The following is an 18,011-nucleotide window of genomic DNA, read 5'->3' on the forward strand; positions in this document are numbered from 1 at the left end:
ATTTTAAAAAAATGAAAAATGGCAAATTGGAGTTACAAAGATCGCAGTTTATTTTCAATATTTATGACTACACACTAATGCTTTTCATTTATAAAACATGATGATAACTTTATTTTTTTTTAACATGGGCAGGCACCGGGAATTGAACCCAGGTCTCCAGCATGGCAGGCAAGAACTCTGCCACTGAGCCACCGTCGCACTGCCCGATGATGACTTTTTATATTCTTAGTGATGATGTCAACAGTCTAGATTTGGGGACCTTCATGTGAGGCCCAGAGTCAAATGCTCCCCACTCGCCACCCTGATGTATCAAACCCCGAGGTGCCCAGGGTTGTGTGGGGTAGAGTGGGTGGAAGGAGGCTGCAGGAACCCATCAGGGAGCCTGGAGGTCTGAGGTCTCCTGCCGCTTTCTGCCCTCTGAGGCTCTGAGTCACAGGACGTCAGGGCAGGGACCCCGGTAAGCACTTGCTCAATTACTGCTCTGACAGATAGGGCAACTGAGGCCTGTGGAGAGAAAGTCATGTGCCCAAAACATCCAACAAGTGAGAGGCAGAGTCAGGTCCCAAACCAGGTCTCCTGACTCCCAGGCAAATGTTCTTCCTGCTTCACTTTAACAAAAATGGGAAAGGAAAAGCACCTAGGAGAGAGTGAGGCCAGAACACCCCCTTGTTCCCCTCTCCTCACCTAGGACATCTCAGCTCTCCTGGTCTAAGCCAAGATCCCTGACCATAATAATCACAAAAGCACTCCCCTTTCTTCTGCTACCGTTAGTATTTGGACTCAGATGAAACTGTGCTCTTCCTAAATGCTAGAGCAATCTGGAAAGGACACAGAGCTCCCAGGGGCAGGAGTGGTCAGGGGAGGAAGGGTTGGGGGTGAGGCTTTGTTGCTGGGCAACCATCTTCATCTGTTGCCTGGGTGACAGCCCATCAGAGGGAGGCTGTGTGCGAAGTGTGTGCCTATGAGTCTTTTCAGCACCAGCTGTCTGGAGCCACCTCCTCCCCCATCACGAACTGCCCCCTGCAGATATTTGGGGCCCCTGAAGCCTGCTCAAGACTCTTTCTTGCCTCACTTCCTGCCATCTCCTTCATTCCTTATCACAGAATGTCATGCTTCAGCCACCCCAAAACGTCAGGCTCCCTGATTGCAACATCCTAGATCTTATCTCAGGTCTTTACTCTAAGGTTTTCCCCAACTTGGTGACTTGCTGGGATCACAGCTTCCAGCTATTGGTCTTTGGGTGACCAGGGAAGGCGGGGAGAGGGCCATTCATTCATTCAAACATTCATTCATTCAACACACGTCCAGTGAGCTCTGGTTTCATTTCAGGCACCATGCCAGGCTGGGCACGTGCATAGGCCAGCCCAGTACCTGCCTCCCAGCCTAGCAGGGCAGCAGGCAAGCAAACGCACAGTCAGGTACAATGTCCTCCAGGAAAGAGGAGACCTCAGGGAAATGCGGGACACAGGAGAGATGGCTCATCCCTACTGGGGGAGAGAAGGGGAAGGCTTCTGGGAGGACGTGATATATAGCAGAGTTAATTTTTTTCCCCCTGGTTATGTATCAGTCACTGAACTAGGCATGTTGCATCCATTATCTCACATCTTCAAAAATGACTATATGAGGAGAGCAGTGTTAGCCCTTTTTTTTTTACAGATGAGGAAGTTGAGATGTGGAGAGGAATTGGCACTTGCTCAGGGTCATCAGCTAACAAGGTTCAAAGCAGAGATTTGAGCTCAGGTTTACCTGGTTCTGAAGTCTGAAATCTCCCCTGCTTGACATTGCCTATATCTTCTAACAGAGTTTTGAAGAATAAGTAGGAGTGAGTTTAGCAAAGAGGCAGAAGAATCAACTTGAGCGGAAGCCAGAAGCTAGAATTAGTGCCCTATAAGTGGTGCAGAAGGTCCGAGGGTTATAGCGGGGGTGGGGGGTGGGGGTGGTAAAGCTGTCAGAGATGAGGATGGAGAGGAGGGCAGGGGCCAGATTCATACAAGCTCTGTGTGTTAATTTGCTGGCTGCCGGAATGTGATATACCAGAAATGGAACAGCTTTTGTAAAGGGTTATTTAATAAGTTGCTAATTTACAGTTCTAAGGCCATGAACATGTCCCAATTAAAGCAAGTCTATAAAAAATATCCCAGTTAAGACAGCACCACCAAGTTACCTTCACTCGGGAAAAGCCAATGAAGTTCAGTTTCTCTCTCAAGTGGAAAGGCACATGGTGAACACGGCGACGTCTGCTAGCTTTCTCTCCAGGCTTCTTGTTTCATGAAGGTCCTCTGGGGGTAATTTCCTTCTTCATCTCCAGAGGTCTCTGGCTGCATGGGCTCTGTAGCTTTTTTCAAAGTGCTACCTCTTTTAAAGGATTCTGATAAACTAATCAGCACCCTCCTGGAATGGGTAGAGTCACATCTTCCTCTAATCAAAGGTTAGTACCCACAATTGGGGGCATCACATTTCTATAGAGATACTCTAATCAAGTTTCCAACCTACAGTACTGAATAGGGATTAAAAGAAAGGGCTGCCTCCACAAGATGGATCAGGATTAAAACATGATATTTCTAGGGTACATAAGCCTTTCAAAGTAAGGAGTTTGGAAATCTCCCTGAGAGCAATGGGGATCAATTGAGAATTATAAGCAGGGAATGGTGGACCACATCACCATCCTAGAAAGGTCATTCTGGCTTCCGAATGGAGAAAAGCTGCAGGGAGCAAAAGTGGATGTGGCGAGACCAAGCTGGAGGCTGAGCAGTAATCCAGGAGGAAGATGAGTTCATAGTGACGGGTCAGGGGGCGACGGGGGTGTGGGAGCTCAGCAGGTGGATGGCCTGATACTACATGAATATGGGGAGAAGGAGGGAGAAGAGCCAAATAATGCAGAGATTTTGGCTTTGCAGTGGGTGGTGCCACCAGCCATATTTGGGGAGTAAGGATGAGTGGCCAGAGCAGCTCAGAAGACAAGACTCAGAGGCAATTGAAGAAGGTTCCTCAAGGGCTTCCCACCTTCAGCGTGGAATGAGCACAAATTCCATCCCAGCTCAGCCAAGGGCCCAAGAAAAATCCTCAAGAGATCAGGAGATGCCAATGTGGAAACTAGTGGAGAACCTACGCTGCCATGATCTAAACAGATCTTTACCTCCTCCCCCAGGCAGTCCTCCTGTCCAGACACCTTCCTTTTCTCAGGAGAAGCATACGGAACCTAAGACCCTGTGATTGTGCTATCTGTGAGGCATGGGCATCTGTCTAGGCTCCTGGTGATAAGACCCTGCCTTCCTACCCCCACTTCCATTATTCCAAAGTCCCTTTGAAAACACAGGCAGCGTCTTTGGTTGGGGAATGTTGGGCTGGAGACTTGTTGACTCCCTGCCTCTCCCAGTTCCCCCCACTATCAGGTAGAAGGGAGGGCCAGGGTCCCCTCTGCACCTGGTGTGACCCCAGTCTTGGGCTAGAGGTTGGGAAGGCTCCATGGCAAATGGCTGGAAACAGGTTGAAAAAGACACTCATCTTTACAAGGCATCGAAGAAATGTCAATTAAACTGCAAAACCTCCCCATAGCCAATGATGGTGAGTATATTTATTTGGAGAGAAAATTAGTGAAATGTGTCTGGAGAGCAACTTGAGAATATGATGTTTAAAAAATGCTGATTCCCTTTTGCCTAGTAATTTCTCTCTTAGGAATTTGTTCTAAGGAAATAATGAGAGATGTGTACTGTCGCATGGCTCACAACAGGGCAATAGCTGCAGGATTCAGGACCCCCCCCCCCCCAGGAGAAATAGCACAAGATCTTAAGAAAAAAGGGATTTGCAAAAAGCAAAATCAGTAATGTGAGAAAATGCTCAAAAGATAAAATACTTATATCATGCAAAATTGTCTTCATTGCATATACTTAACTCTGCCAAGAAAAGTGCAAAGAAAGAACTTAAAAGTAATATGCCAAAAGGAAACGTCGATTGGCTTGCGTGTTTTTGTTTGTTTAGTTTTTTTGCTTCTCTGTAATTTTCTGGATTTTCCACAATAAGCAGATATTGTTTTAACAAAGCAGAGGGAAGTTGAAGAAACCAAAGAACCTGTTTGGAAATGAGGAACTTGTTCAATTCACCAGCCCGGGGCTTCGCTAGGACAGAGGAGCTCCTGGTGTCCCCTCCCCACACCTGAGGCGCGACGAACGGAAATTGAGCGGGTCGGGGGCAGTGAGCTTTGGCGAGATGATGACTCAAATACAAACCTGACACCAAGTCACCTGGTGACCCCAAGGGAACGAGTCAAGGATTCGATCCTCACTCTCCTCATCCACAAATAACAGGGCCCGAGCATTTCACTGGCATCACTTGGCTTCATCTTCTCATCCACTCTATGAAGAGGGTCTCCTCTCACCTTCTGGATGAGGAAACCGAGGCTCAGAGAGGCTGAGTAAGCTGACAGGTAAGCTGCTCAGGGTCACAAAAACTGGGAAGAGGCCTCAGAAAGATGCCCCAGGCATTTGGGGCAGGGTCAGACAAGGAGGTCCCCCCATCCTCGGCCAGGAAGTGGCAGTACTGGGGTTTGAGCCCTGGCCTGTCTGACTCAAAACGTATAAGCCTGAATCCCGGGGTCTGTCTCCACAGGAGGGGGTGGATTAGACCGTGGTGGTTCCCAACCCTGGCTGCACATCAGTGTCATCTGGGAAACGTTTTAATAAGTGCAGATGTCAGGGTCTTGTCTCCAGGTCAATTAAACCAGAATCTCAGGACCTCCGGCATCAGCATTGTTTAAAGAAGTCCCCAGGTGATTCCAGTGGGCATGCAGGGTGGAGAACCACTGGGCTTGATGACCTCTGGAGCCCCTTCCGTAGAGCACTTGGAGAGGCTGTCTGGCCCAAGGTCGCACAGCTAATTGGAGGTTTGCATTAAAAAGTGAGCCCAGGCCTCCAGACACTGAGCAGGGCACTTTTCCCTGCCCATCTGGGACGGCCGCTTGGTCCCCTCCTCTGGCTCTTGCCAGCTGGGTCCCCTGCAGGCAGTTAGCTTTCCCCTTCTCCTGCCTCCCTGCGCACCCTCCCCGTGCTGGGCCCTGCTGGCCCACACCTTAGTTTACATTCATTGTATTTTTCCCATATTATTAATACCTTGTAATAGCGGCGGATGTTTGTTCTAGTTTATCTAAGAACTCTCTTATATTTACATAATTAACTACCCCCGTTGTCCACTCTAGGTTTTGCTAGGTTATACAGCCCCAGTTTTTATCCTCTGTCTTTCCTTCTGGTGGTATACATGACTCTAGCCTTCCTCTTTCAGCCACACTCACACTCCGGCTTTGCTGATCACACTTCTGGTGTTGTGTTACCATCACACAGCATTGTGCTGTTCATCTCCAAACCTTTACAATGAACCTTACTGAACATTCTGTACTCCTGAATCATCAGTTGCCCAATCTCTGCCCATTTTCTATCTCCTGATAACCTGTGCTTTCGAATTTAATAGCGTTTGCTCATTTTAGTTAGCTCGTATTAGTAAGACCACACAGTATTTGTCCTTTGGTTTCTGGCTTATTTTGTGAGTTCGTCTTGTTGCATGCCTCAGGATTCTACTCCATCCTACAGCTGTGTAACCTTGCATCATATGTACAATACACCACAGTTCGTTTATCCACTCCTCAGTTGATGGACACTTGAGTTGTTTCCGTGTTTTGGAAATCTCATGAGTGATGCTACTATAAAGCTCCGTGTGCAAATGTCTGTTTGTGTCCCTGCTTTCAGTTCTTCCAAATATATACCTAGAAATGGGATTGCTGGATCATACAGTAATGCTGTGCTTAGCTTTACTAAGCTAAGTTTCCTGCCAAACTGCCTTCCAGAGTGGCTGCACCATTCTACATACCCACTAACAGTGAGTAAGTGTACTTATTTCTCCACATCATCTCCAGCACTTGTAGTTTTCTGGTTTTTTTTTTTTTTTTTTTTTGGTAGTGGCCATTCCTGTAGGTGCGAGGTGACATCTCATTGTGTTTTTGATTTGCATTTCCCTAATAGCTAGTAAAGTTGAGCATCTTTTTGTATGTTTTGAGCCATTAATATTTCTTCTTCAGAAAAGTGTTTATCCATGTCTTTTGCCCATTTTTCAATTGGGTTGTTTGTCTTTTTGTTGTTGAATTGTAGGATCTCTTTATATATTCTGGATATTAAACTCCTATCAGAAGTGTGATTTCCGGTTATTGTGTCCAACTGAGTAGGCTGCCTTTTTACTTTCCTGACAAAGTCCCTTGACACACAAAAGTATTCAGTTTTGAGGTGATCCCTTTATCTACTTCTTCTTTCATTGTTTGCACTTGGGTGTGGGGTCTAAGAAGCTACCTCCTGCCACAAAATCTTTAAGGTATTTCCCTACATTTTCTTCCAAGAGGTTTATGGTCTTAGCTCTAATGTTTAGGTCTATGATCCATTTTGAGTTAATTTAATATAAGGTGTGAGATATGGATCCTCTTTCATTCTTTTGCGTGCGGATATCCAGTTCACGCACAGCCCATTGACCCTTGCACTTGCCCCAGTGCCTGCCACAGGGTAGCATGGAAAAGACAGATGAGAAGGGCTTCAGGGACAGAGAAGGGAGAAGAGACCAGAAAAAGGGTAACAGATGTGAGGGACAAGAACTGAGACCACCAGGGAAGGTGTGGGCTCATGCTTCCCTGAACCCTGCCCAGATTCAGGGGGAAAAGGCAGGAGGACTCAACCAGGCTTCCAGAGAACCATTGGCCGCGATTGTCGTAGGAAGTCGTGCCCCACCCCCCCAGCCCCCTTCCCACCCAGAATGCTGCCACCCATTGCCCCCCATCCCATCAGCTGTTCCCCATGCTGACGTGCCGTGTAAGTGTTCGGGGGAGCCTTCCTTCCCATGTAGGACCACCCTGCTCACAGTGTCCCTAAGTGGAAGGTTTATAATGTCAGTACCCACGTGGCTTAAGCCAGAGGTATTGAGGTCAAAAAAACACCCAAACATGCCTCCAAAATCAACCCCGTGCTTTGTTTGCACAGTAGAGTGCATCTCAGTCCATGAACTCGGTGTGTTGGAACTTAGTTTATCTCCTTAAATGCTCCTTATTCTGCGGAGCTCTCCCCACCCGACTGGTAAAAAAGTGCATTATGGTTATGGTGACGGATCCTCTCCCTCCTCAGGATTTCGCCAGCATCCAGGGCTGGACATTTGCCCTGTGAGTGGCTGCTGACGTCCTCACTGTCCAAGCTCAAGGAGCCCTGGGCATGAAGCCACCCCATGGATGATGACCCCTTCCCAGAGGCCTCTGCAAGGGACCCACACTTTCCCCGTCCTGGGGAGGAGAACACTCAGGAGAATCCCCTCCCCGTCCCTCCTCAGAAGCAGCCCCCTTTGGCCTCTCTCAAGGACAACTGGTAGACCCATAGCTTCTCTGGCTTCCGGCTTTGGAAATCAAAAGCCAAGAAGTTGGGCATGGCTCTTGCTGGCAACTTCTGCTTTGGTCTGGCCATAAGCATTCCCTAAGACGTGGGGTTCTGCTTCCCAGCACCTCACTGAAATGGGGGGACAGAAATACATAGGTCAATGAATGGTTTTGTCCCACTTGCATTTTTCTCCAACACTGTGCACGGATGTGATACTATGAAGTTAAATACTAAACAGAAGCCCGAGAGGGGGTTGCATGTGAGGGAGCTGAGGTTCAGGGGCTAATTTCCCGAAGGCCTTACATCTGGAACGTGGCATGCAGGGATTTGAACATAGATGCGCCCTGGCTATGCCTGGCTTGACAATAGTCAGGAGACATCATAACCAAAAGAGCTGACATCTTTGGGGACTCACTATGGGCCAGACACTGTTCCGGGCACTTGTGGGTGACTTAGGAGGCAGGGGGTATTGTTTTCATTATCGTTCTGAAGCACACAGAGTTTACATAAATGTCCAGGAAATATAATGTAACTATGTACTGAGTTGTGCCATTGCTGGGTGGGAATCTATGTACCTAAAAAGGGGAGCACAAGTAGGTAGACATGGGCAAGCTGTGGCCTCTGCTTCCCCAGAAAAGCAGCACATAGGAACAATGAGCAGTCAGAATTCAGGGGCATCAGAACTTTATTCATAATTCCATGCAGAAAGTACCTGGACATTGATTTGCCTAGAGCAGTTGCATAAGGGAAAATAATAAACTGGTACATCTCCTCCGCTCAATGGCAGGACGGGTGGCAGCCTGTGGGGGAGCCTGGGACCCCTTGTCCCAAACAAATTAAAAGCGTTTGAGGAACATAAGCATGCATATTCATTCTAGAAGTCCTGGTCACTATTTCGCAAAGTATGGCCAGAAGATCACGTGTCTGCATAAGCTGGAACACCTATTTTAGCTGATTCCCAGGCCCCATGTCTAGGTCTACTGAATTAATACTTGTGGTGACAGAGCCCGGGCATCTACATTTGAGCATCCAGATGTCTGAGAATTCCTGCTGCGTCAGGGTGATAGGCCTGTGGTGGGTATCCTGGCGGTGTGGGGACCCCTGAGCCTGGGCTGAACCACAGCAGTGAGGGCTGAAGCAGGTCGTGGCCCTGCCTGGGGACAGTGGCATCCAGGCACTGCCTCCCTCAAAGAAGCCCCAGGAGCCAGGGCCTGGGGGCTGAACGTGCAGCCTTGAGGGAGAGCCCCACAGTGGGTCCTGCAGGCCCCTCTCAGGAGGGGGAGGGGTCTCTACAGCCCCCCGCAGGGGGAAAGGCAGTATCCGGCAGGGGGGCAGGGCAGCTTCAGGGAGCAAGCTGAGGCAACCGAAGCCCTTTCACAAGTGAGAGCTGAAATCAACACAATTCCCCCGCCTGTGTTAAGTAACCCTGAGACCAAGCAAAATTTACTCAGCTGCTTGCTCCAGGAAAGAGCTGCTCCTGGCAATGAAGACAGCGAGCTGACTCAGCAGGTTACAATTCATCAAAACTCATTTCAAAATCCTCACATCCCCTATGCCCACCCATCCAAAGCTCCAAGGAGCTCCCCCAACCCCGACTAATGCCCTGCAAGATCTGCTTTAACCCAGGCCCCCAAACCCTGTCAATCTTTTCCCCCAATTTCTTCATTTGAAACACTGCTGAGAGTCTGGCAAGGTGGATTGTCCCCACTGCAGCGGGACTAATAAATTTGGGCTTTGCTTGCTCAGTGTTTTCTGGTGGTCTTTGGAGGGGGTCAGTGACCAGGTGCTTACTAATCTTGGTTGGTATCTCAAAAAGGGCAGATTTGATTTAAGAATTAAATCAAGGCCCTGCCCCGATCGGACTCTCTGAAAGCACAGACTGAAACTTACTGCTTTTGGGGAGCTGAATGATGCCCGCCAAAGGTGCCCACTTCTTAATCCCAGGAACCTGGGATATGTTACTTTTCTGGTAAAAGGACCTCTGCAGCTGTGACCAAAAGAAGGAACTGAGATGGGGAGAGTAGCCTGGAGTAGCCAGGTAGGTCTGAGGTTATTGCAGGGGACCTCAGAAGAGGGAGGTGGGGGTCAGTGTTAGAAAAGGAGTTCCGATGACTGAAGCAGGAGTCAGAGTGAGGCTATTCCAAGGAGGGGTCCATGAAACAAGATAGCAGGCAGCTCCCAAAGCTGACAGAGAAAGGAAATGCATTCTCCCCCAGACTTCCAGGAGTGACCCCGCTTCACGGCAGTTTTAGTCCAGTGAGACTGACTTTGCACTTCTGACCTCCAGAACTGTAAGATAGTAAAGTTGTGTCGTTTTAACCCCTAGGTTTGTGACAATTTGTTACAGCCTTAGGAAACGAACGCACCCATTGTCAATACAGAAAGCTCCAGCAAAGGGCGAAGAGGTGGGGGATGCCTAGAAAATGGCTTCACCGAGTGGGAGCAGGGAGATTTCTGCAGTCTTTGAGGGCTTGGGGGCACCTGGATGAGGGTGAGGAATTAGGCCGAGGGAGGTGGGACCCAACAGGTAGGACCTTACAGGTGGGGCCGCCACAGCAGAGCCTTACGTCAGAAAGGAACAGGGTCTGCTCGTGTGCCTGAAAAGTTGCTCTGGCTGCAAAGAGCTGGATGGACCAAAAGGGCCTGTGAGGGAGAGGTGCCGTGGTCCTGGTGAAGGACAGTGTAGAAAAGAAGAGGGGACGAAGTGAGACGCATGCACGAGGGGGAACTGGCCACTGAAAGGGTAAGGGAGGGGCAGGGAGCAATGCTGATACTACGCCAGCTCCTGGGAGAAGAGTTTACGGGATTAGAGATGAGGAGCCGAGGAATCAGCGTTGGCTGCTGATAAAGAAGTATCACGTATTTTTCTATCTTTAATCCTTTTCTTTTCTGGGGATCGGTTTCCCCATTTGTACAGTGATCTGTGAGGTTCTCACAGGAAGCGGTGTCTGAGCTAGAGGTGCCAATGAGACCGCGCCACGGAATTCTGGAGGTGTAGTTCTAAGGAGTTTCCACCAGAGGGCGAGGCTGCCCACAACCTTTCCGGGCTCGGTAAGAAACCCTGTGCCTGCAGCACACATAGGCAGAGAGAGGAGGAGGATTAGGGCTTTGGGCATCTGTTGAGATAGAGTTAGGAGTGCAAGAGGTTTATGGGAGTGTTCGCCAGGGAAAGGTAAGGAGGGAGGAAGCAGCACTGGGCATGGGGAGGCTCAGACCGCGACGCAGATTTGACAAAAGTCTCTGCCGACTCCACCGAGAGCTCCTGAACTGAGAGTGCGTGATTGAGGAGTCCCGCGGCGGGCAGGAGCGGCCGGGCCCCTGCACCTTTGCCAGGCTCAGTCATTGGCTGGGGCTGCCCGGAAAGTGGGGCATCAGTTGTGGGGGACCTGTGGGTGCTGGAGGCCTTCCGCGAAATGCACTCTTTGCAGCTGCCCTGCAGGTTCTTTCTTGGGGGAAAATGGGAGCAGTGCACAGCCTCCCCTCTCTCAAAGCACCCTCCTCCATCAGTCACCCGGCTTCCTCCTCTCTACTCTCTGCCCTCCCTAGACGCCCCCTCTGAGTTCTTGCTAAGGGGCGCAGCGTGAGGGGAGAGCCAGGGTCCCCGGGACCTCCCAGGGAAACCTGGGCCCCTGAGCCCCTCACCCTGTTGTGGGACTTGGGAAAATTACCCACTCTTGGGTTTCCCATCAGCTAGCATAGTCTCCTCCAGCCCCCAGGCCCCAGGGATTGGGTCCAAATGGAAGTGCAGGAGGGGCCTCATTTCCCCCCAAGACAATGGCACATGAAGGGTCCCGGGCCTGCATGATAGTTAAGGGCTTTGTGACCCCCCCTTTAGCACAATTTCACACCCCACACCCCCCCAGTACTGCTTGGGTCCCAGCAAAGGGAAGCTGGAGAGGGTTTGCCCCAGGTTCAGTCAGCCCTGCTCAGGGAGTGAAGGTGGGGTGGGAAGGCCTGGGCTGGGGGCCAGGGGAGCTCCCGCATGTGCCAGGCCAGGCTGGCCCCCCACTCGGTTCCTCCAGGCACCGCGAGGCCCATCTGCCAGGTTGGAGCGCTCGGGCGGTGCCTGCAGCTCACTCTCTCATGGGCAGATGGCCACCCCGTCCCTCGTCCCGGCCCCCCACTCTTTCCACTGCCCTCACGCCCAGTCCCACTCAGAGAAAGGCCTGGGCAGAAGCCCACACTGCTGCCCAGCACCTCCTCCTTCCAGCTAATGGTGCCCCGGGGGGCTGGGTAGAGTCCCTGGTTGTCATGGAGACCAGGCTGCCCACCCTTCTCAGCCTTACTGCAGGGAGAGGGGCAGATGGGCGGTGGGGGGGGGGGGAGGCACCCAGAAAGAGCTAGAAGGTTATGGAGGGACAGATACCCAGATAGAGACACCAGGAGAGAAAGCAGAGAAACACACATACAGGTTTGTTGTAACTGTGATCTGTGCATTGCTGGGTCCAGGGTTGAGAGTATGCAGTGAGCCCACAGCTGTGTGGACTCAGGCTGCGTGTCTTGGTGTGGGACTGTCTGTCCTGCTGGTGGGTTGGGTGGGCCGGCTTATCTGTGTGTGAATTAGTGTATAGTAAAGGTGCCCCTGTGAGCGTGAACACGTGTGTTATGAGTGTACACATGTGCGGATGATGTGGACAAGTGTGTGTGTCCTGTGAGCACCCTGTCCCCCCACCCAAGGCCTCGTTCCCTCTCCTCCCCCAAGGCAGGCTGTTGGGTGCCCCCAGCTCTTGCCCACTGGGTGCCCGGGCTCCGGGGCACAAGAGAGAGGCCAAGCAGAGTCTCCTCTCTCTGCCCTCTCCCTTGTCCTCTTGTCTATTGGGATAATCTGAAGAAAGCTGGCTAGTGGGTTCCCAGGACTGCAGAGAGGTGGACTTATGTGCTGGGCACAGGCAGACTGCAGGCCGGTTTAGGGGAGGGGCCTGAGAGACCCAGGGAGGATTAGGGGCGCCGGTGCTAAGCCCCTGCCCGCATGCTGAGCCTGTGCTTTCCTCCTGTCCCCTTGTCCTCGGACTGTAAGCTCTCAGCACAGGGACTGTATCCCCTTGGGACTGGGGGCCTCTGCTAGCCAGCTCCTCGTCCACTCTTAAGCTAGAAGCTCCTTGAGTATCGGACCTGTGCCTTTACCTTTTTTCTGGATAAAATGCAATGTGCCCAGTTAAATTCAAATTCAACTTTTAGTGTAAGTACATGCAAATATTGCATGGAATACAGTTATAATAACAAAAAATCTGCTCATTGTTGATCTGAAGTTCAAATGAACACCCTGTTTCTTATTTGCTAGATCTGGCAACCCTATACCAGAAGCCTCCCTTTTTCCTGAGTTTCCCCCCAGTAAAGTGCAGGAAGGGGGCTCTGGATGGGGTGTCTTCCTGGGAGATGAGGACACCCTGCTCCAAAGGCAGAAGCCTTAAAGTGGCTCATCTGGCAAACGTGGCCCACAGGATGGGCCAATGGGGGTAGAGGGTGCACACATCCACCGCCCATCCCTGCACCCCGGGACTCAGCACATGAGTGCCGTGCACCCCCTAAAAGAAGGACCGATGCTGGCCTACTTTCACTAAATTAATCACCACTGAGTGAGGCTCCTGAGGGCTCAGCAGGCAGCTGGTGGGAGAAGCACCGAGACAGAAAAAGCCCAGATGTGGGTGCAAGTCCGGCTCCATGCGGCATTTGGTGTGAACTTGGGCAAATAACAGCCTCACAGAGCCTCAGTTATTCCTTCCATAAAATGGGATCACAGTAGTACCCACTTAATCAGACTGTGACGGGGACTACAGTGTGGTCTGGGGACTAAATGTAGCCCGGGTGTGTGAACATACTGAGAAAATTGCCAAGGGCTCTGCAGTTGTGTGGGGTACGGTCCTATCATGGGGTCCCTGCTGGGGCAGCTAGAGGTGGGGGAGCATAAGCCTGGGCCATTGCATGGGAAGGAAGAAAAGCAGGTGCATGTGTGCTGGGAGGAGGTGGTGGCACTAAGAGACGGGCCAGAGGGAGCAGCCACCTGAGAACTGGTACTGAGGGTATGCATTGCCTAAATAATTTAAAGCAATTCTGCAACTCACAAAAGTCAATCTGCCTTTTATTAGCACCATGTGCAGGCAATTCTGAGCAACGTTGGTGATAAAATGTTTGTCTCCCCCAAATCTTTTTTTTTCTTTTGATCTAATTTCTAAATATTTGCTGTGTGACATTGTTGGGTCATATGTGTGTGTGTGTGCATTACAAAGAACAAACAAATACAGACTTCATAAGGAGAGACTTTATTTGAAAAGGATTATTGTAAAAGGAAAAAGGATCCATTGCCCAAGAAATGATCATGACGAAGAATATGCAACTATGTGATGATATTGTGAATTATTGATTATATATGTAAAATGGAATGATCAAAATAGGAATGTTTGCATTTGTTCGGAGTTTTTTTGGTATGTAAAAAAATAGAATTAAAAAATTTTTAAAAAAAAGGATCCATTGCAATAGAGGGAAGTGACAGTTGCAGTGGAGGGAAGGAGCTGTTCCAATAGGGAAAACACTTTGACCACAAGGTTCATAAATGTCTCAAGAACTAAGCAAAAAGAAATATTCTTTTATAGCAAGAACTACCTGTGGGAAAGTGGGAGGAAATGGTGTGTTGATCAGATAGATCTGAGCATATTTGTGCTGACGCAGCCTATTTTCTGGACGGCCCTTAAAACCCAGCGGCCTGGGGCAAGAAGAGAAGCTTAACCACAGTTCGATTAGCAAGCATTTTGTTCTGATTGATTGGTGGGGACAAGCAGTTCAGCTCATCACTTAGGAGGCAAAGAGTGGCAATGCCGAGGATCCGTGTCTGGCCTTGTCCTGCTCAACAAGGGGCACTGGTGATCTTATCGAAGGCATCCTGGAACAGTGGTTCTTTGCAGTAAGCCATTTTCCAGAAAATAGTGGGTGGGGTGATTTCTTAACCTTTGTTGTTTTCCGGGGCCACAGAGCTCAGGTACTGCTGACATTGTCAGTCTCTGTTTTGTTCAAGACGAGTGATGGTCACCCTAAGAAGTCTCCTGAAAATGTTGCAGGCGTTGCCCCTGCACAATCCGTTGACTCTCCTTTGAGAGGTGTGACAGTTGTTTTAGGATAAAATCTTCTAACTACACAGCCCACCTCATTGAGCTTCTTGAGGCTAAGATGCTGATGCTGTCCGTGAGGCTGCCCGCCCCGTGGTTCCAATTCTTCATCTTCTATCTTGTGGCACTTCTTCAGATGCGGTGGCAGGAGCCACCTATCGACCAACCGAGACACCCGATAAGGGTCTGGGAAGTCGGGTTTTAGTGCTCAGTGTCACCAAATTAGGAGGGTGGGGAAAAAATTGGAAACGTAAGTTTGGAGAAGTATAGCCTGCTATTGAAGGAAACTGCAAGAAATGAAAAATTGGTAAGGGGTGACAATATGTGCAAGTTGACAATATCCAGTTCGATTTATAGGTAGGTCACAAAACCACCAATTATCTGCAATTTAAGTGAGATGCAAAACAGCTCAAAGAAAATGAACAGGAACAGAAACTGATGACCCACTGGAGTGTGCTCTAGATTTCTATTGAAACACAAAATTCCTCTCTACGGTCACCTTCTTCTGATCAAAAATAATCCCAAAGAAAGATTCATCTTGATCATAAAATAAGGCTGTTCTTTTCTTTTTTTTTAGATTTGGCCTGATTATTTACATAGGTACAGCAAGGATGATATTAGCATATAGATCTTCTTAAGTTTGCTTTGCTGGAAGTTTTCATGTGGAATCTCAGCTTGGACTCCACAGTGAGTGGCATTTAAATTAATCAGCTGGAGGCTAAAAAGAAGTCAGATGAGAGAGAAAGATCTCAGAGCCTGCAGAAACCCAGTTGTTTGGAGATGCAGAGGGAAAACACCCTGGAGAAAGCTGTTTGAAACCAGAAGCTGAGAGAGAAGGCCAGCAGATGTCGCCATGTGCCTTCCTATTGACAAAGGATTCATTCTTTTAACTTATAAAAAGAGAGGTGCCAGAAAGAATCAGGTTTATATAATATGTTTTGAGTTACATGGAAGTGTCGTCAAAGTAAAAGAGATGCTCAACCTTCTGTTGGTTAGGTTTGTATGAGTAACATAATGATGAGTTATTAATACAAACAATTCAGAAAGTATATGAAGTTCCTAGAAACTTGTCAATGTCCTCACTTTTGTGATTATGTCCTGGTGCTGTTTTGCATGACATTAGATAATAATATAGTGTATCAATCAAAACTTCAGTTATTCTTAGGAATGTTATATGCCACAGAAACAACCAAAGTTCCTTGTATTCTTGCAAAGAATTCTCACTAGAATTTTCATTTTCATTAAACAGTAATGTTATCCATGGCCATTTAAAGTCTTTTGTCATGTACAGATAATTTTTTTATTTTATGCCAATGTTTCCCTAAAAATGCTTGAAAACAGCTAGAGGTCCGAGTGCTTCATCCTCAACAAAAAAGAGACTGTCTCAAAGCCTTCAATCTGTCCCTTTTCTGTCCCTTTAAATCCAGGCTGGCAGTAGTTCCATTTATACAGGTCTACAAAAAAATTGTTAACTTGGCATGTAGCATAAAGTGATCAAAGCCATCAGACAACAGGACTTTCAGCAAATCCTTTCTAAATAACTTCACCTCCAATCCTGGCTTGTCCTGTAATGGTTGATTGGTTCCATGTTTGGTTAAACCTCACAAGGAGCACTTTTCCCTGGGGTCTCATTTTCTGGAACCCCAGAATTTTCCAGATCATCAATTTCTGGTTTCTTTGTACCCAAAAGTTCAGTTTTCAGCTTGTCCCATTCTTGTCATATTTTACTACAAGCTGCAAGGAGAAACCAGGCTGCATTTTTCACATGCAGATCATCAAATTCAAATTCTCCCTTCCATCCAGCACCAGGATTCAATTTTGCCAAATTTTATGCCACCCTAAGACTAGTGTTGCCTTCCTTTCAATTTGCAACAATACATTCCTCATTTCCATCTAAGGCTTCAACAGAAACATCTTTAGTGTCCATATTTCTACCAACAATCTCTTCAAAGCAATCTAGGTTTTCTCCATCGGGCTTCTCACAATTCCTCTAGACTCCTCCCCTTACCCATTTAAAAAGCCATTCCAATATGTTCAGTATTTACAAAGGCAGCAGCACTCTTACTTCCCTGGCACCAAAATCTGTTTTAGTTTGCTAAAGCTGGTGGAATGCAACACACCAGAAACGGCTTGGCTTTTTATAAAGGGGATTTATTTAGTTACAAATTGTTCTAGTTTGCTAGCTGCCAGAATGCAACACATCAGAGACAGATTGGCTTTTAATAAAAGGGAATTTATTTCATTAGTTCTTCAGAGGAAAGGCAGCTAACTTTCAACTGAGGTTCCTTCTTACATGGGAAGGCACAGGGTGATCTCTGCTGGCCTTCTCTCCAGGCCTCTGGGTTCCAACAACTTTCCCCAGGGTGATTTCTTTCTGCATCTCCAAAGGCCTGGGCTGAGCTGTGAGTGCTGAGATGAGGTATGCTGAGCTGCTTTGGCTGTGCTACATTGCGCTCTCTCATTTAACCACCAGCCAATTAAATCAAACATCATTCATTGCAGCAGACATGCCTCCTAGCTGACTGCAGATGTAATCAGCAACAGACGAGGTTCACATGCCATTGGCTCATGTCCACAGCAATAGAACGAGGCACCTTCACCTGGCCAAGTTGACACCTCAATCTAACTACTGCACAAATTTACAGTTCTTCAAAAGAAAGGCAGCTACCTTTCATCTTGTTTCCTCTGCCACATGGGAAGGCACACAGTGATGTCTGACTGCCCTTCTCTCCTAGTTTCTGGTTTCAAATGGCTTTCTCTGTGGGTGTTTCCTCTCTGCATCTCCAAGTGTCTGGGTCTATGTTGGCTCTGAGCTCTTTCTCTCCTGAATTCTCTGTTTAAGCCTCCAGCTGATTAATTTAAATGCCACTCATTGTAGGAAGGCTCTCTCTTTTGCTGACCACAGATGTAATCAGCCATAGATGAAATTCACATGCTGATGATTCAAGTCCACAGCAAAAGAACAGCTGGGCACTATCACTTAGCCAGGGCAACACCTGAACCTAACTATCAGAACACGCAAATGGCCAATATGTATAAAAAAATATGATAAACAACATAGCCATTAAAATGCAAATTACAACTACAATGAGATGCCACTTCACATGCACTAGGATAGCCATGATATTTTTTATTTTGTATGCTGTATGGTGGGGTCACATTTCATTCTTTCTTCATATGAGTACCCCTTTATTGCAGTACCATTTGTTGAATTTTTGGTGTGGCTTTTCATTTGTTTTGTCTTGCTTGTTTTGTTTCTGTTTTACTTTTGGGGAGAGAGTGCATGGGCCAGAAATTGAACCTGGGTCTCCCAAATGGCAGATGGGAATTCCACCACTGAACTACCCTTACACCTGCTGCCATCATTTTTTTTTAAAGGAAAATAATATGCATTGGTGAGAAAATGGAGAAGGTGAAACACTTGTACACTGTTGATAAGATGGGAAATGGTGCAGCCACTGTGGAAGACAGTTTGGTAGTTCCTCAGAAAGTTAAACATAGAATTACCATATGACCTGTA

This window comes from Tamandua tetradactyla, chromosome 14, assembly GCF_023851605.1.
Source record: "Tamandua tetradactyla isolate mTamTet1 chromosome 14, mTamTet1.pri, whole genome shotgun sequence".
Taxonomy (NCBI): domain Eukaryota; kingdom Metazoa; phylum Chordata; class Mammalia; order Pilosa; family Myrmecophagidae; genus Tamandua; species Tamandua tetradactyla.